This window comes from Peromyscus maniculatus, chromosome 19 (genome assembly GCF_049852395.1).
Source record: "Peromyscus maniculatus bairdii isolate BWxNUB_F1_BW_parent chromosome 19, HU_Pman_BW_mat_3.1, whole genome shotgun sequence".
In the NCBI taxonomy this organism is placed as follows: Eukaryota; Metazoa; Chordata; class Mammalia; order Rodentia; family Cricetidae; genus Peromyscus; species Peromyscus maniculatus.
Genome location: NC_134870.1, coordinates 44833353 through 44849555, shown reverse-complemented (window position 1 = coordinate 44849555; position 16203 = coordinate 44833353). Strand labels below are relative to the sequence as shown.

The 16203-nt window shown below is 44.7% G+C and overlaps 1 protein-coding gene and 1 long non-coding RNA gene across 18 annotated transcripts in view; one reads left to right on the top strand and one right to left on the bottom strand.

The window, feature by feature from the left end:
* The window catches only part of Csnk1g3 (casein kinase 1 gamma 3), a 91998-nt gene extending 84904 nt beyond the window's left edge, over positions 1 to 7094 (bottom strand). For 12 of the 17 annotated variants that reach the window (XM_076555253.1, XM_076555258.1, XM_076555256.1 and 9 more), the window contains exon 1: positions 6955 to 7094. The gene's annotated coding sequence lies outside the window, so the exon portion shown is untranslated. Of the gene's footprint in view, positions 1 to 6641; positions 6821 to 6954 lie in introns of those variants that run through there. The other 5 variants (XM_076555259.1, XM_076555270.1, XM_076555254.1 and 2 more) reach the window with 4 other exon arrangements.
* A 4172-nt stretch (positions 7095 to 11266) lies between these two features.
* LOC143269487 (uncharacterized) overlaps positions 11267 to 16203 on the top strand; it is a 48465-nt gene continuing 43528 nt past the window's right edge. The window contains exon 1 of the long non-coding RNA XR_013045915.1: positions 11267 to 11464. This is a non-coding gene — a long non-coding RNA (uncharacterized LOC143269487). The remainder of the gene's footprint in view (positions 11465 to 16203) is intronic.

Sequence of the window (16203 nt, the reverse complement as noted above, 5' to 3'; positions counted from 1 at the left end):
GCCTTTCCTTCGCATACAATGAAGGTAGGAACTGTCTACTATAGCTTTCTTCAGAATGAAAATATGTAAGCCTTCTATCCCCATTCTGCTTGCATTTTCACTGGAGCAGGTCAAGCTTGAGATTATCCAGTGAGTGTACGTCACACAGATGTGCACCTTAGTGTTTGTCACTGCTGCTTATTTGAAGGGAATGAAAAGAATCTGTTACTTAGAGAAAAAACCCTCAGGTTAAATGCTTCCAAAAACTAAGAACCAAGTACCCGTCCTAGAAATGCCTGGCTGGCTGATCTGCAGTCACAGCCCAAATCTGTCATAGAGACAAGACTACTTTTATGGCCTCCCACCAGGTGGTCAGAAGTGTATGATACTAGTAATTTGGAGATGAGAGTTCTACTAATCAAGTGCATGACATCAATATTTCACTCAGCCTTCCCATGACTCACTCAGCTTTAAAATTGTGTGATTCTCCCACGCCTCCCCACCCCACCACCACCGTCTCCTGTTCTCAAGTTTGGTAAGACACCACCCTTTCTTCCTGTCATTGAGACTCCACAATTTCAAGCTTGTCTGACTTTTTTTTTTCTTTCCACGGAGAGCTTCCTCTCCACTTGGTATAAGAAACAAAGCAGTCTACTGAGATCAAAGGTGTAGGCAGGGTTTTGAACAAGGACCAGAGGGCAGCAATTGGGTAAATAATTAAATAAATGTATTCATGAAATGTTTTGATTTGAAATTAGAATAGCTTCAAGAGTGCCATGTAAAACATAGAATCTTACTACTTGAATAACCTATTTTAGTGAGTCAAGTTGGTAAATTTAAAAACTAGTAGTATTTTTAGTGCTGAAAAATATTCAGCCAGAGTATATTTAAGACAGCACCATGGAAGCTTTCTAGCCCTCCATCCACTGCATCTGTATAACAACCACCATGGAGTTCAAAGTGCATTTACATGCATTATTTATTTCAGTCTCAAAACAAGCAGATATAATGGTCACTATTGATTACATCTCTAATATCCATTTCTCCCATTCTTCCTCCTCACACTATTTTCAAAATATCCTCTCTCCACTATGTAACTACAGGGCAAGGGGTATATCCTGACTAGTAGACACCAAACATAACTCTATTTCCCTTGTCCCAACTGGATAAAACAGGTACACCATTAATTCTGATCAATAAAATATGAAGGAAAAACTGCTGGTAAGCCAATGCTAAGATTTCTTTGATTTGGGAGGAAGGGACAAGATGAAGGAGGGCAGGTAAGCAAGCTCCACTCCCTCCTCTGCCAATACACATCTCCAATGTGATCTGATAGCAGCCTAAGATACATCAAGAGCACAGGCAAGAGTCAGCACAGTCACAGAAAGGCAAACAACTACTCAAGACAGTCTTGAGCCATCCCAATTCAATGCTGCACTTCAGTGCATTGCATTTCAGCCTTCTGAAGCAATGGAAGCCACAAAAACAGCATCTCCCTGTCTCTTTCTCAACCTGAACCTTGTTATTTTTTCAACTGCAAATTCTCCTTTCCAACTTCAGCTAAGTTAGGCAGGTCAGCATAGCAATCATAAGCCATCAGACAAGCATGCTTTGCATCATATTCAAGAGTTCCCGATACACATCAAGGGAGTGGTATTTTTACTTTCTAAGAACAACCTCACCTACCACTTCACCTAGCAGTCCCTACTTCACTTGAAGAGCTATTGAAATGATAAGGCTCTATTTCAACGCTGATGCTGTATAAAAGCTGAAAAAAAAAAGCATACGAAATCTGGTCAAGTGCTGTGCAAACTATATGAGACCAACATTAGTCACGTGACTAGAGTTTAACCAACTTATTCTGAGAAATGACCTTCTGGTTGGTTCAGGAATACCCAAATTTCCTTATTGTTTTAAAAAGAAGATGCAACCAGGCAAAGTGGCTCAAGCCTATAATCCTAGCACTTGGGAAGGTGACAGGAAGATTTAAAGTTCAAGATCAACCTGAGCTACATAGTGAATTCCAGGCAACCTTGCATTACAGACTGAAATCATCTCAAAAAATAAAACAAAACAAAAAACAGTCGTTAAGAGATATTACTAAGTAAGTCTCAAAGCTAGTGTAAGTAGGAGATTAGATTTTAGTAGATTCCTCTTTAGTTTATCAATAGTTGTAAATTAGCTTTAGAGAGAAAAAATTTAAATCTGCAGAACCACAACAACAAAAACCCCTAAACTAAATAATTTACTACAGCTAAAACAAGACAAGGTCCATTTACAGGGCACTCTTAGATCTCACAACACTTAATGCAGCCTTCCTATGGGTCCTTCTAGATTGTCCTGGGTTAAAATCATTTCAGGCCCCCACCCCCATATTTCAACTGTAACTGGTTTTGCTACACTGTTGTTTCCAACGCAGCCAAACGGTTCTCATACAAACACGGTTCTAACCTCTGAATTTGCTGAACAAGGTTTTACTGCAATGTATGATTACAAAATCAAATATAAGTGCCACCGATGGTTTGTGGAGCATAAACACAAATGATTCTCAGGAGGGACAGTGGGAGGAATGAAAGCTCAAGAGGACACTAGAGTAGCTTACTGCCACCCCACACAGCATGGGCTTTGCTCGTTACTTCCACCAGGAGAAGGCAGTAGCATCATTTAAACTCATGAGTGGGTTTAAACAGAGGTCACTTAAGAGGCATTCTCCTACAATGAGTCTTCCCAAGAGTCTTTGGTTAGTCTACACACCAATCAGCCCTCTAACAACTGATCCATATCAGCAAGCTCTGAAATGAAGATCTATAGGCATCAGACCTCGGTACCTTCACAACCGTTTGCAGAGTCTCCATGAAGAGCATACCGGCAGGGCCAACCCTACCCTCCATCTCCTCTCCTCCCCTTTCCCCAGCGTGCGCGCGCGCACGCACGCACACACACACACACACACACACACACACACACACACACACACCAACTGTAGCTAGAAGCTAAAGAAAGTATTTCTAGGCAATCCAGAATTGGCTAAATGCAAATAAAAACTTGAACACAACTTCAAGTCTAACATTACTATACTAGTGAAAAAGGCATGAAGCAGTTAAAGAAAAACAACTGGTATAACTAATGTGATGTCTTCATCTTAAACCACTGAAAGCTATTAAAAAAAAGTTGACATGATTCAGCCACAAATTTATTAAACTTAATTCTAACTAGGTTTTACATCATTAATAAAGAAAATGGCCAAAATGTATTTCTTTCTACCCAGAAAACACCAATACTCATTGTTAGGAATGCTAAGGTGAGAGACTGGAATGGATGAGAAGAAATAACCACTTATAGTCTAGGAACATAATCAGTAGGTGCTAACCCCAGGTCCCATAATAGAAGGGAAAACACAGTTTCTAAACTCCAACTTTGAGAAGTGAGCTAGGAAAACATGCCTAACAGTGAGTATCTAAAAATAATCCCCACACACACCTCTCTCCTTCAATATTTGAGGCAAGCAGTCTACCACTGAGCTATATCCCCACCTTATTACATATTTTCTAAGACGTTCCCAGGTCCTCCAGTCATTCCTCATTAATAAATGCATACTTGATTCCAAAAATAAGGCCCCAAGTATGATTCTATCTTGTGGGTCAACACAAAGGGAATGCTTGTCACTGAAACTCTGTTTTCTGAGCCTATAGGTTCCTTGCAACTGGAAAAAAGACTTATATTCCCAAGATCCCACTTCCAAAGAAAGTACCAACTTTCTTCTTAAAGAGCCAACACTGGAACATACTAACAGTATCAAATAATATTACTAATGCCAACTGCTTGAATAAAGACAAAAAGAATATGAAAGTTGAAGAAAAAACAATATTGGTTGACTGTGAAGTTAGGCGGGGAAAGGACTCAAATATACACTGCCATTCCCAAAATATATTTTCAACAGCTTACTTAAAATCACTTAGACTTCTTTGCTCTCAAAATGGGAGTCCCATCATTTAATCCCCCAGAAGAGTTCAAAGAGGTCTTACACGAAGTAAACTTAAAAGTAAACTGTGGCTAGTTTTGCTTTTTAGGAGGAGGTTTATAATATAAATTCGGTCACAATCTAGGTCTTGTTAGTACTGAGAGAAATTAGAAAGAGGAAAAAAAAACTTCACTGTAACATGGTTCACTTTTTTACAAGCACTCAGAAACTGATGGTATGAGAGTGATATTTTTCTAAGCACTACTTGGATAGCGATTTGAGGGTTAAATTATTTTAGAGTCTACTGATCTTAAGATGACTAAAAACCTCATACATGTTTACCTGGAACCGTGGTTATTTCCATTTTACCACCTTACTATTACAGTTAATTTTCTTCATGTGTAGATTTTTTTCTCATGATACTTTATCCATAGCAAATCTCACCTTCAAATGCATTCACAGTAACAGATTATGCAATGGCCTGCATTTTGTTGTGTTATTTAATATGTCAGTACTCCCTTTATTTAACTGTATATATTGTTTGGGGATGCCCTTTATAATTAAACCAATACTTGTTCTATTCTGGGAAAGAGAAAAGAACTGAACCAAAAACTATAGCATAGAAAATGATCTGTTCTGTTCCCAACAGGGAGAAGATGACAGGATGGATCACAGGGAACACAGGAATAATTGGAGAGTTTCCCATTTCTTCCTGAGTCATTTTTATAGCCCTGATTTATTCCATGTAAAACCAATTACCTGATTACCAGACACACCCATAATCAAATGTAAGTAAAGAAAAATTATAAAGCCGTGTATAAACTGATGTCCATTGCATTCACCAGTTTCCCCTTCGGTAGCATAGGTGATAGCCAGCTCACTCTTGGGTTATAATTTGTTTCCTTAAACACAGCATTCTTATTTGTCTTCCTCCTGACACCACGGAAGAGCTACATTTGAACCTTCACACCTCAAACTGACTCACTGTTAAACAGGAGGCATTCGGAACCATGGCCTGCTCTCCACCTACTTCCACAGCCTCCTCTTCCACAGCAGCTTAGCATCCAGCTCAACAGGTGCTCTATCACCAGCCAAGACAGTGCTCAGCCCACCCCACCCCCCACCCTCACCCTTCACTTAGAAAAGTACTGTCCCCAGTCCCCTGTGCCTATGAGAATATTTAAGGCCCAAACACAGTGCCACAGCTCCACACTCATTCATAACTCCCTCCAAATTAGTGTCTTTCACACGCACCCCATGCTTCTACCCACTCTAATAAAACCTACAGGAAGCTTGTGTTGCAATTATTTGTGACCATGCCTGCTTCTCCCTTGAAGGGAGCTAGAGTCTCATTCATCTTCATAATTCTACCTGTTTTTCTAATAACATCAAGTGGTAAAGGGATGAGTTCATTAAATTAACATTTGATTCTAATCCCAGTACTTTATTTTGAAAAGAGTAACAAATGACTTTCGTGTTTGGAAGGTCTATGTTATACATTAACATTTGCAAATCTAATAATGAAAATGTCAATAATTACATAATTCATTAATTTTTAAGCTGACAAAAGGGGGGTGTCATGGAGTACATAAATCATCAATAATCATTCCTCCAGATCTCCCACAATCTCAAAAAAAGTCTCATCCATATGAACATTAAAAGCAAGTGAACACTTGCTGGTTATCCTAACACTCACGAGGCCTTAGCAGGAGGATAAAGAATTCAAGTCCAACCCAAGCTATGTAGTCAGACCCTGTCTCAAAGTTCCAAAATGAATACCTAAACAAATAATAAAACCTTTCTGTCCCCAAGTCCGGTATGAAGTCCTTCTACATGATGCACACATATTCAGAAATGAAAGCTCACTTAAAGCAAAACTATCTATACATTCTACTAAGAATGTAGGTGAAAGACACACAATGTACTTAATAACACCTTTCTTCCAGGGCCTATAAATACAATATTAATTTTTGTGCAGCTAGAAACCTAATATACATAATATGGACAGCTTATCTTGGGACAGAATCACAGTGAAAGCCAAGTTAGGTAACCATTATAAAACACCGTAAGCACATCTCAAAAATAAGCAATTAAAATGAAGCAAAGCATTTGATTTTTGTCAGAGTAGATATATTTCTTAAACCAGTCTCACGTCTGATTTTCATTATTCTTATACAACTTTGTGACTATTTTTTCTTCCACGCTGTGTCTACGGGGAAAGAGTCTTCAAAGAAGCATACATTTAAATTTGTTGATTGCATGCCACTCTCACAGTTCGATCTGTCTACCCGTGGTCGAACACCAAGTATCATTGCAAGGGTGAAAACAGTTTGTCTTCGTCCGTTCCTTTTCCAAAGGTATCTCATCTCCTCCGATTAGGCACACACGCGTTGAACAGAATGCCCAAAGGGGGCACTGACCTAAGCCCGGACACTCACTCCATCCCAACCCAGCTCCAACTCCTTCCCAGCCCGGAGCAACAGTCGCTTGCTGCCACTCAGGACTTCTCCCTCACCCCTTTTAACTTTTCGTCCTGAGACGCGGGGTGGGCGATCGGGAGCGATGGTGGCCGGCACACGGCCCGACCTCCCCCGACCCCAGCAGCACCCAGGATCTCCATCACCGCCCCGCACCCAACACATGCGGTGCCTCCTCCTCCTCCCCCCACCCCACCCCCGCCGCCGCGAGCCGGTAAACACACCAGCCCGACCCCGGAGCCCACGGCAGGCACGGCGCCGCCTTCCCCCGCCCCGAACGGCTCGGCCAAGTTCGGAGTCGGCGGAAGGCTCGCTCGGGCACACCGCTCCATCGCCGCCGCCGCCGTCTCCTCGGCTGGGGGAAGTTGCTCCGCGCCGCCTCCTCCCTGCCGCCCCGGAGCTCGGGCAAGCCGCGCGGCCGCCGGGCCCCTCCCCAGCCCGGCCCGCAGCCCCGGCCTCGCCCGCCGCCCGCGCCCCTGGCTGGCTGGCTGGCTGGCTCGCCCGCCCGCCCGCGGGCCTCCGCCGACCGGAATTTACCTCAGAGGCGCCGCCGCGGGCAGCGGGCTCGGCCCGGCGCGCGCGTCCGCCCGCCCGTCAGCGCCGGCACATCCCCGCCGCCGGCGGCGGCCGCAGATGATGATGAACGAGGCCGGGCAAGGAAGGCGCGAGCGGGCGAGCGGGCGAGCGAGCGAGCGAAGGGGGGGAAGGCCCGGCCCGCGTCTACTGGCTCTGCGCGCCGCCGCCGCCGCCCGGCGCCTCCTACTGCCGCCGCTGAGCGCCGAGTCGCCGTCCGGGCCGCGGCTGTGGCCACCGATGCAACCGGGAATGAATGCACGGCGGCGCCTCGCTTATCCGGAGGTCAAACATCCTTCGGCCTCGAGCATCCGGAGCGGCACCGGACCCGGAAGTGAACACATGAGCGGAGGGAAAAAAAAAAAGAAAAAGAAAAGAAGGGGGGAAGGAAAAAAAAAAAAAGGAAAGCGTCTCGTCGTCTCTCCAGCCGCGGAGGCCCCCAAGCTGCCCGCATCAGCGAAAAGAGCCGAGCGGAGCCGAAGATGACAGCGGCCGGCGCGGATTGGCTGGCTCGCCGGCCGGAAAGGGGGCCACGCGCTCATTGGCTGGCAGGACCTAGAAAGTCTAAGCCCCGCCCTGCCCCGCCTCCGCGCGAGCGGCGCGCGAGAGGGGAGCGGTTGTAGGTCCCTGGTGGCTTCCAGCTGAAGCCGTGGGAGGCAGGCTAAGCCAGGTCTGCAGAGAACCGGGCGAGCTACGGAAATGCTGCTGCTGAGCACCAAGGCACAGGGCGTTCAGGGCACCGTTGCCCAGCCAGGGTGTCAAGGCCTTCTTGAGCAGGGTCTGGACGACCCTCCTGATGCCAACAAATCCGGATCCACCTCTTTCTGACCCCAAGTGCTGCTATATCACGGATTCGGGATGCTTAGATTTATGGTTTGTGGTTCACATTTGTGAGCTCAGGTCACCATCCCCTGAGCTAAAACTGTGTCATAGATGTGATGGCCATTTTTTTTTTTTTTTCAAATGCAGCCCCTAGGAGTATGGACACTAAGCGTGACTCAGATCATTAAGTTGTCAAGCTCAAAACTGGAATCAGAGGTTTCGGAATCCACCTCCCAGGCCACTCCGGCCACTTTGAAAGGGCACAGGGTTATATTCTTCGTTAAGCACTGCTTCATGAGTAACACACACCATCACTGAGTAATACAGTACAGCCAGGCGCAGCCCCACAACCCTGTGATCCCAGTTACTGGGGAGGCTGAGACAGGCGGGTGGCTGGGTGCACTTTGGAGCTAAGGCAGCTGGGGCTGACTTGAGACTTAGTAACAGAATCTTAACTAGCCTTCAGGAGTTCTTCAGTTCAGTCCATAGTACAGGGGGCAGGTATGTTGGGGGAACAGGTAAGATTTATACATGTCCAGACGTAGGTAATAATGCATCTCCTCCAACAACATATCCGAAAGTCTCTGGTCTAAAAAACTGATCTTCCAAGGACCCAGTACTAGAAAAGAAATGGAGCTAAACTCATCTCAATAAACGGAAGAGAAATGTCTATAAAATACATTGCCCTTCACTGCCAGCCAGCCATTATATGCTATCTACCTCAGATAAATCACCGTATCTGAGGTTAAGCAAATGCTCTATCACTGAGGCATCTAAAGCCCTCTTATTTTTTGAGACATTCTCTAAATTGCCCAGGCTTGCTTGCATTGAACTCACTCTGTAGCCAAGGCAGACTTTGACTTTGTAATCCTCCTGCCTCAGCATCCTAGACGGTTGGAATCACAGGCCTGAGTCACCAGGCCAGGCCAAGTTTCGATAAATAATGCCAACCCTCAAATTGGATTTGACCCACAAATATAAATACGTGGATTAAATATGTTTTAATTGGATGTGGGTGAGAATGTTTACATTTCTAACACTTAAGTAAATATTTTTCATGGACATTTGACTGGAAACTCATGAATTGAAACCAGCAAGAGATCTAGGTAGGAATTAAGTTTTCAGCCTCTTCCAATAACTTGTAAGAAAAAAAAAAAAAAAACGAAGTCAACAATGAAAATAGTTTGTATTGGCAAAGGGAAAGCCAAACCAAAGACATCTCAACCCAGCTCCTCAGAGCATCGTGTCTCCACACAGCAGACAGTGTGTGCTGTCCAGCATGCTGTTTTGCAAGCCAATGCAGATTGAGTGTGTCACTCAACCTGACGCAGCCATTCTTCAGGCTCATACCCTCGGCTGATATTTTTTGTTTACGTGTGCTCAGGTAGTCGCAGCCTTTTATAGCACACTGAAAACTTCCGTTTGTCAAGTTTCTCTTTTGCGGAAAACTCCCATTTCCTACCAGTTCTTTGCTGTGTGGCAAAGAGAAAATGGTGTACTATGGAAAGCAAAGGTGGCCATTTTCCCTCCTCCTGAAGAAAAGAGGTTCCAAGCAGGAGAAAGAGAGATCTCGGTAGGTTATAAGCCGGAAATTATGAGATTAAGATGCTTATTAAAACCTTTCAAAGCGCCGGGCGGTGGTGGCGCACGCCTTTAATCCCAGCACTCGGGAGGCAGAGCCAGGCGGATCTCTGTGAGTTCGAGGCCAGCCTGGGCTACCAAGTGAGTTCCAGGAAAGGCGCAAAGCTACACAAGAGAAACCCTGTCTCGAAAAACCAAAAAAAAAACCTTTCAAAGCAAATCCAGATGACACAGTCGTTTTTTTCTTCCACATATTTTACCTGTAACCGGAAAGCCACTGTGGTGATTTGGTGGTTGACCTAGGATAAAGCCTGAGTGAGGCATTACCAAACAAAACTCATCTGTTTCTTTTTCAATATTATCCTTACCGTCAAATACCTGTGGCAGAGATGTAATTAAGAAAAATCAAATGGTCAAAAAGAAAAATGAAACCAAATGCGACGCTGTACCAATAGCCAGGGGCTGGAAGAAGAAGGACACATTTTAATCACCTCATCTAAAGGGAACCCTGCAATCAAGGGGTGCAGAGAGGAAGGGCTCCATGAGAACGCCAGCCTCATACGGCAGATACTCCCGTTACGGAAAGTTTTGCATGGCAAGCTTTTTCGAAATTGTTGTAGAATGCTATCCTCTAAGGCAAAACAGACCTTACTGTGTTCTTCAAAGCAGCTGCCATGATGTGTAAGCAATCCACAAGACTGATCCAGTTGGTGTGACACCTCACTGTGAGTGTTGATCAGGGAGGCTCCAGCGACCCCCAAAATCATAAGCCGGTTTCTGCTGTGGGATGTCCTGTATGTTGTGAATATATGTTGCTGTGATTGATTGATAAATAAAACACTGGTTGGCCAGTAGCCAGGCAGGAAATATAGGATAGCCGGGACAAACAGAGAGGCTGGGAGGTGGAAGCTGGGGGAGACACCAGCCTGCCGTCCAGAGAGCATCATGTAAAGGCAGCAGGTAAAGCCATGGAACACGTGGCGACATATAGATTAACAGAAATGGGCTGAGTATAAGAATAAAAGCTAGACAATGGTAGGCCTGAGCTAATGGCCGAGCAGTTTAAATAATATAAGCATCTATGTGTTTATTTTATAAGTGGGCTACGGGACTGCCGGGGCTTGGCAGGACCCGGAGAGAAAAACTCCAGCTACATGTTTCCCTTGCTATGGATGGTCCACCAGGACGGTAAGGTAAGATCTTATTGCTGAGGATACCACACATTTTGGCTGCAGGACATAGAGAAACCAAACTAAAATGGAAGCTTCCTTCCTTCTGGCTACCTTTCCTAGAGGCCAGAGGTGCTATGCAGGCAGCTTGAAGACAAAATCATCACCAGTCATACTACAACACTGACCTTCCTGACAAGATGTGCCCACTGATTCAAGTATGACTGTAATGGGAATACAGACTGACTTTCTTCCGAGACTCAAAGCCTTCTCCACAGGAGGGAGTTCGTGCTGGGTACTATAGGCCTGGTCAAAAGCCCGTTGGTGGGTGACATCATAGGCTCTAAGAGGGAACCTCCCTACCACTGTCATTTTGCTCACTGGAAATGGTGTCAAACTGGCCTCTAAATATTTATGTTTATACCCATAGATTAATGCTACTTTCAGTCTTGGTCAGAGAAGCTTCTTTTTCAGTAAGCACAGGTTAATGCACACTCATACCTGGTAAAAGTGCCGAGAACACGTGATTGTTAATGGCTGCGCTCTAAATGGAACATCTATATCACACACACACACACACACACACACACACACACACACACACACACAACCCTACACCATGCCCAAGGCTTAGGAAATATCACAGAAGGAGCATAAATAATGTGAGAGCTGGAGGATGAGGAAGAACACTGTGAAACACTGTGTTCTGGACCTAGCGTGGTCCATTGCATTCATGAACTCTGAGCAGCCAGGACCTCCCCACAAGCAAGCCTATAAACATTCCATCACAGATGGGGGAGGGGCTCATGAGGCCCCATCCCTTGCAGAGGAGTTCTCTGTGGTGAATGACTCCCGAGGAAGGGGGAGTCATTTCTTACTTCCCTTCAGTGATATAGCCAAGGGTAAGTTGCCTGTGTTCCAATAAATAGCCCCTCCCTTACACATTGCAAAAAGCCCTAATTAAATTCAGTGGATCAAGAGAAAAAAATGGACGTATAAAAGGGAGTTTTTGAGAAGACGTGGTCTGGAGGGAATGGGAGGGGGATAAAAGAGGATAGGTAACAGAGGAGGAACATGATCAAAGTATACATAAGGAATTCTCAATAAATGTTTAAAACGATTGCCCTGATGTTCCCTTATAGAAGAAAGGGGTTAGAAAGGTCATTAGGCATCCATCCAAGATTCCAGTCACTCCTTCCTACTGTAATTCTGCCCAAGCTGCACATGTTCTCATGTTCTCAGGAGGTGTCTGAATATATAAAGTGCAGTAAGTTAAACGGGGTGTGTGTGTGTGTGTGTGTGTGTGTGTGTGTGTGTGTGTGTGTGTGTGTGTGTAGATTATTATCTATGTAGAGTGAGACTTTTTGGTGATGTAGCTGTTTGCGGAGCAGTTACCCACACACCTAGAAGTAATCCCTCGGCCATGTTCTATAACTAAGCCAAATAAATTTACCAGTTCACCAAGTTGGAACTTTTGATCTGTGCTCAGTGCTTATCTAGGGTGAGTAAACATTGCTTTAGGTGTCCCCAAGGTTCACGAAACACCAACTGTTACATGACTATTGCTAGAAAGAGTCAACATGCTGGTTTCTACCATCCTCGTAGGATTTTTAAAGCATTCTGTAGGTGGGGGAAAATGTATATACAACAATCACAAAATTTGCATCAGACTTTATTATCTTATAACAATGATCTTTAGAAATGTTTAATAAAGCCAGGTGATAGTGGTGCACGCCTTTGATCCCAGAACTCAGGAGGCAGAGCCAGGCAGATCTCTGTGACTTCAAGGCCAGCCTGGTCTACAGAGCGAGCTCCAGGACAGGCACCAAAACCACACAGAGAAACCCTGTCTCTGAAAAAACAAAACAAAACAAAAGTTTAATAAAAACCCCAGTTTTTGAACTTCTCTTAATTCAAGCTGAACCAAGGTTTGGACCATTCCCCAAATGGTCAGGGAAATTCTTCCCTGCAGAAATGCCTGATGGGAGTCATTTGAGTTATGGGAGCAGAGCTTCTTAGAGTAGATTAATGCCTTTTGTACGTGGCGAGTGAATCCTTTCACAGAACTTCGTGGCTTACTTTGTGACTTTGTGTGCCCCTTAGCCCTTACACCCTCTGCCATTCAGCCACCTGGGCTTGGACTTCACTGCTTCCAGTACTGTGAACCCAAATGTACTGTCTAATTTTATGTCAACTTGACACAAACTAGAGTCATCAGAGAGGAGGGAGCCTCAGTTGAGAAAATACCTCTGTATGATCTGTCTGTAAGGTGCTTTCTTTTCTTTTTCTTTTTCTTTTTTCTTTTTGGTTTTTTGAGACAGGGTTTCTCTGTGTAGCTTTGATGTCTATCCTGGATCTCACTCTGTAACAGCCCAGGCTGGCCTCGAACTCACAGAGATCCACCTGGTTCTACCTCCCAAGTGCTGGGATTAAAGATTAAAGGCGAGCGCCGCCGCCGCCGCCGCCGCCGCCGCCTGGCTAGGTGTTTTCTTAATTACTGATTAGTGGGGGAGGACCCAGCCCAATGTGGATGGTGTCATCCCTGGGGCTGGTGGTCCTGGGTTCTATAAGAAGGTGGGCTGAACAAACCATGGAGAGCAAGCCAATAAGCAGCTCCCCTCCATGGCTTCTTCATCAGCTCCTGCCTCTAGGCTCCTGCCCTGCTTCAGTTCCTGTCCTGACTTCCTTTGATGATTAACTGTTGTTTGGAACTGTGGGTAAAATAAGCCCTTTCCTCCCCAAGTTGTTTTTGGTCATGGTGTTTCATCACAACAATAGTAACCCTGACTAAGACAACAGATAAATCTCTTTATAAATTACTCAGACTGTGTGCTATGTTATTCAGTGGGAAACAGACTAAGTCAGACTGTCGCAGCAAAATATAACAAGTTGAATGTTTTAAAATTATGAATTTATTTTCTCACATTTTTAGAGGTGGGAACTCCAGCATCTAACTGTCAGGGAAGCGAAGTTCTGGAGAGAGCTTTTGTCTAGACTTTGGGATTAGAGCCTTCTTGTGTCCTCAAATGCCTGTACCTCTGTGTGTGGACAGGGAAGACAGTGATCTCTCTTGTCCTCACCTTAATCCCATCTTGAAGGCTCCGTACCCTGACTTTGACCCAGAACTGGGTTACCTCCCAAAGGCTCCACTTGCAAATACCACCATGGTGTTAGGATTTAAAGTTTGAGTACATAAACTTTGGAAAGACAAAAATTCACTCCCAAGCACTCCTCAAAATAACACATTTGGTGTAGGAAGTAGTTCATCTTTAATAAAAAAGAAACCAAAGGGCAGATACATTGTAAATAAGAAACAGCAACTTTTGGATAACCATGCCAAGTGCTTAAGAACTTCAAAAGAAAATCTTCCAACACGCAAAACACCATAAAAAAAAAGCTAAAAATTAAAAAAAAAAGTTTTGCCAAGAAGAGTAGCTAATCTCCTGCTAGGCAATTTTTTTTTTCCATTAGGAGTCCTGAATTTTGGCAGCTTTTGAGCAAGACTATTTATTCAGAGAATGTTGCTTTGTGACAAATGGAAGACTTAGCTAAAGCTGTCTTGTTTTCTCCTTTAATGGTTTCCAGGATAGCTTGAATTCTGGGTAACACATGAATCCTGGCTTCTCTAGGTAATCTTAATAATTTGTCTCTGCTCCTTTCCTCCCCACTTGTCTTCTATGATTCTGGAATCCTATCTCCCTCCATTCACCTCAGGAGCCCATCACAGCTCCTGAGCCAAATCTGAGCAAGACTCAGTGTCTAGTCAGTTTCCATCGGTAAGAATCAGGCAGGGCTCTGCCCGCTGCCTCTGAGCTCTGGGGACAGGAGACTTTGAGCTCTGCCACTCACCCATCTGCCTAATGCCTGCTGCGAGTGTAACACTAGAGTCTTCTGCTTCCTTGCCTAAATAAAACTGGAACCTTTCCTAAACTCCCAACCAGCACACGGCAGGTATGCATTTGCACGGAAATTCTCTTCACTTAGCTCCAGTTTCGACTTGAGCATACGTCACTGGACAAGGCTGCTTCACGCTTCTAAGCGAATCATCATGCCCCATTGCTGAATCATTCTGCTTGGTAGGGACCTCACTGGTGCCAATGGCAGGGTGAACTTCGTGTGCCCTTTGGACCATAAACAAGGAAGCTGGCTTCTTTGTCTAATTCTGTTTCTTTAATCTCTGTTTTACTTGGATAATTCCTCGTGTTAACGTCATCCCTGTCTTCACCACCTTATACTGCTGAATTCTCCGCATTTCTGTACCCTCTCACCTGCTTCTCTGAGGGTGTTGTTTTCATATTTGATGGGACAAATACCAGTTTAACAAAAGTTAAAATTGATGCAAGAAGATACTTCCATTTTCTTTCTTTCTGCAACTATAGAGTTAGGTGTCTTCGGAGATTTCTTCTATATTCCTTCTTGGCATAAGCTGCTTAAGTAGTTTTGACTTTAGTTGCTCTGTAAAGTGGGCCAGTAACACCTATAGCATACTGACACCAGAAAGACTAAATGCAGTGATAAATCTGTAATATACTTACCACATTGTCCGGTATACAGGAAGCACTAAATAGACAGCTGTTATTAGACGCCACAAGGCCCCCAGGAATCTCTGTTTTCCAGCCCGGCATTAACAGTGATTGGAAGTGAAACCAGCAAGTTCCAAGATAATCCCTACTGTAAGATTTTAAGACTTAGAACTGGATCTATGGTCTTAAACTGTTGGAGCCCGTGGTGAAACATCATGTGAGCCTCCTTCGGGCCCTATGAGTCTTGATTTTCATAGATGTATATGAACATTTATGGGATATTGTCTGACCCCCACCTGTACATCATTTCCTGAAGGCACTCTGATTTCCTTTGGATGATTTTCCCCCCATTTCTCTTTGCTCAGCAGTGAGGGCCCTACCTCCTCTAGGCATGCCACAGGCTGGGGCGGGACAAAGAGAGGAGCGTGCATTGGCTTCCCATTGCCCGCTCTGACTCTGCCCTGTGAACTTTTGAATTCAGCCTTGCTTCACTCCGGTTGCTACCCGCCCCTCCCTCTGGACTCTGGCTCGTGTTCTGATAATCGACAGAGCTGATCCCACCCTGCCAAAGCTTTGTGTTCCAGTACAGCTGCATCCTGTCACCAGGCAGTCTACCTCAGCTCCTTACTGACGCCCTGCCAGTTACAGGCCTAACCCTTCGGACTGTGACTTAAAAGCTGTCTTCTGCCAGCTTGAGTAACCTGATCTAACAGACAACACATTTCAACCCCACTGCCAACACTTGCTGCTTTCCAGAACTGTTCTGTTCATATGTATGAATGTATATTTATCAATGTATATCGATAATAATGAAAGTCGGTACAGTCCAATATCCCATGCACCTTTCTTATTTATGGTCTTCTTTATGGTCTAGCTGATCATGAAATACCATCTGGGGCTGAAGAGACGGCTCAGCAGTTAAATGCAAGTACTGCTCTTGACCAAGACCTGAGTTCAGATCCCAGCACCCACATCAGAGGTTTCACAGCCACCTCTAACTCCAGCTTCAAGGGATCCAACGCCTTCTGGACTCTTCAAGCACCTGCATTCACACACACACACACACACACACACACACACACACACACACACACACACACACACACACACTAAAAAAA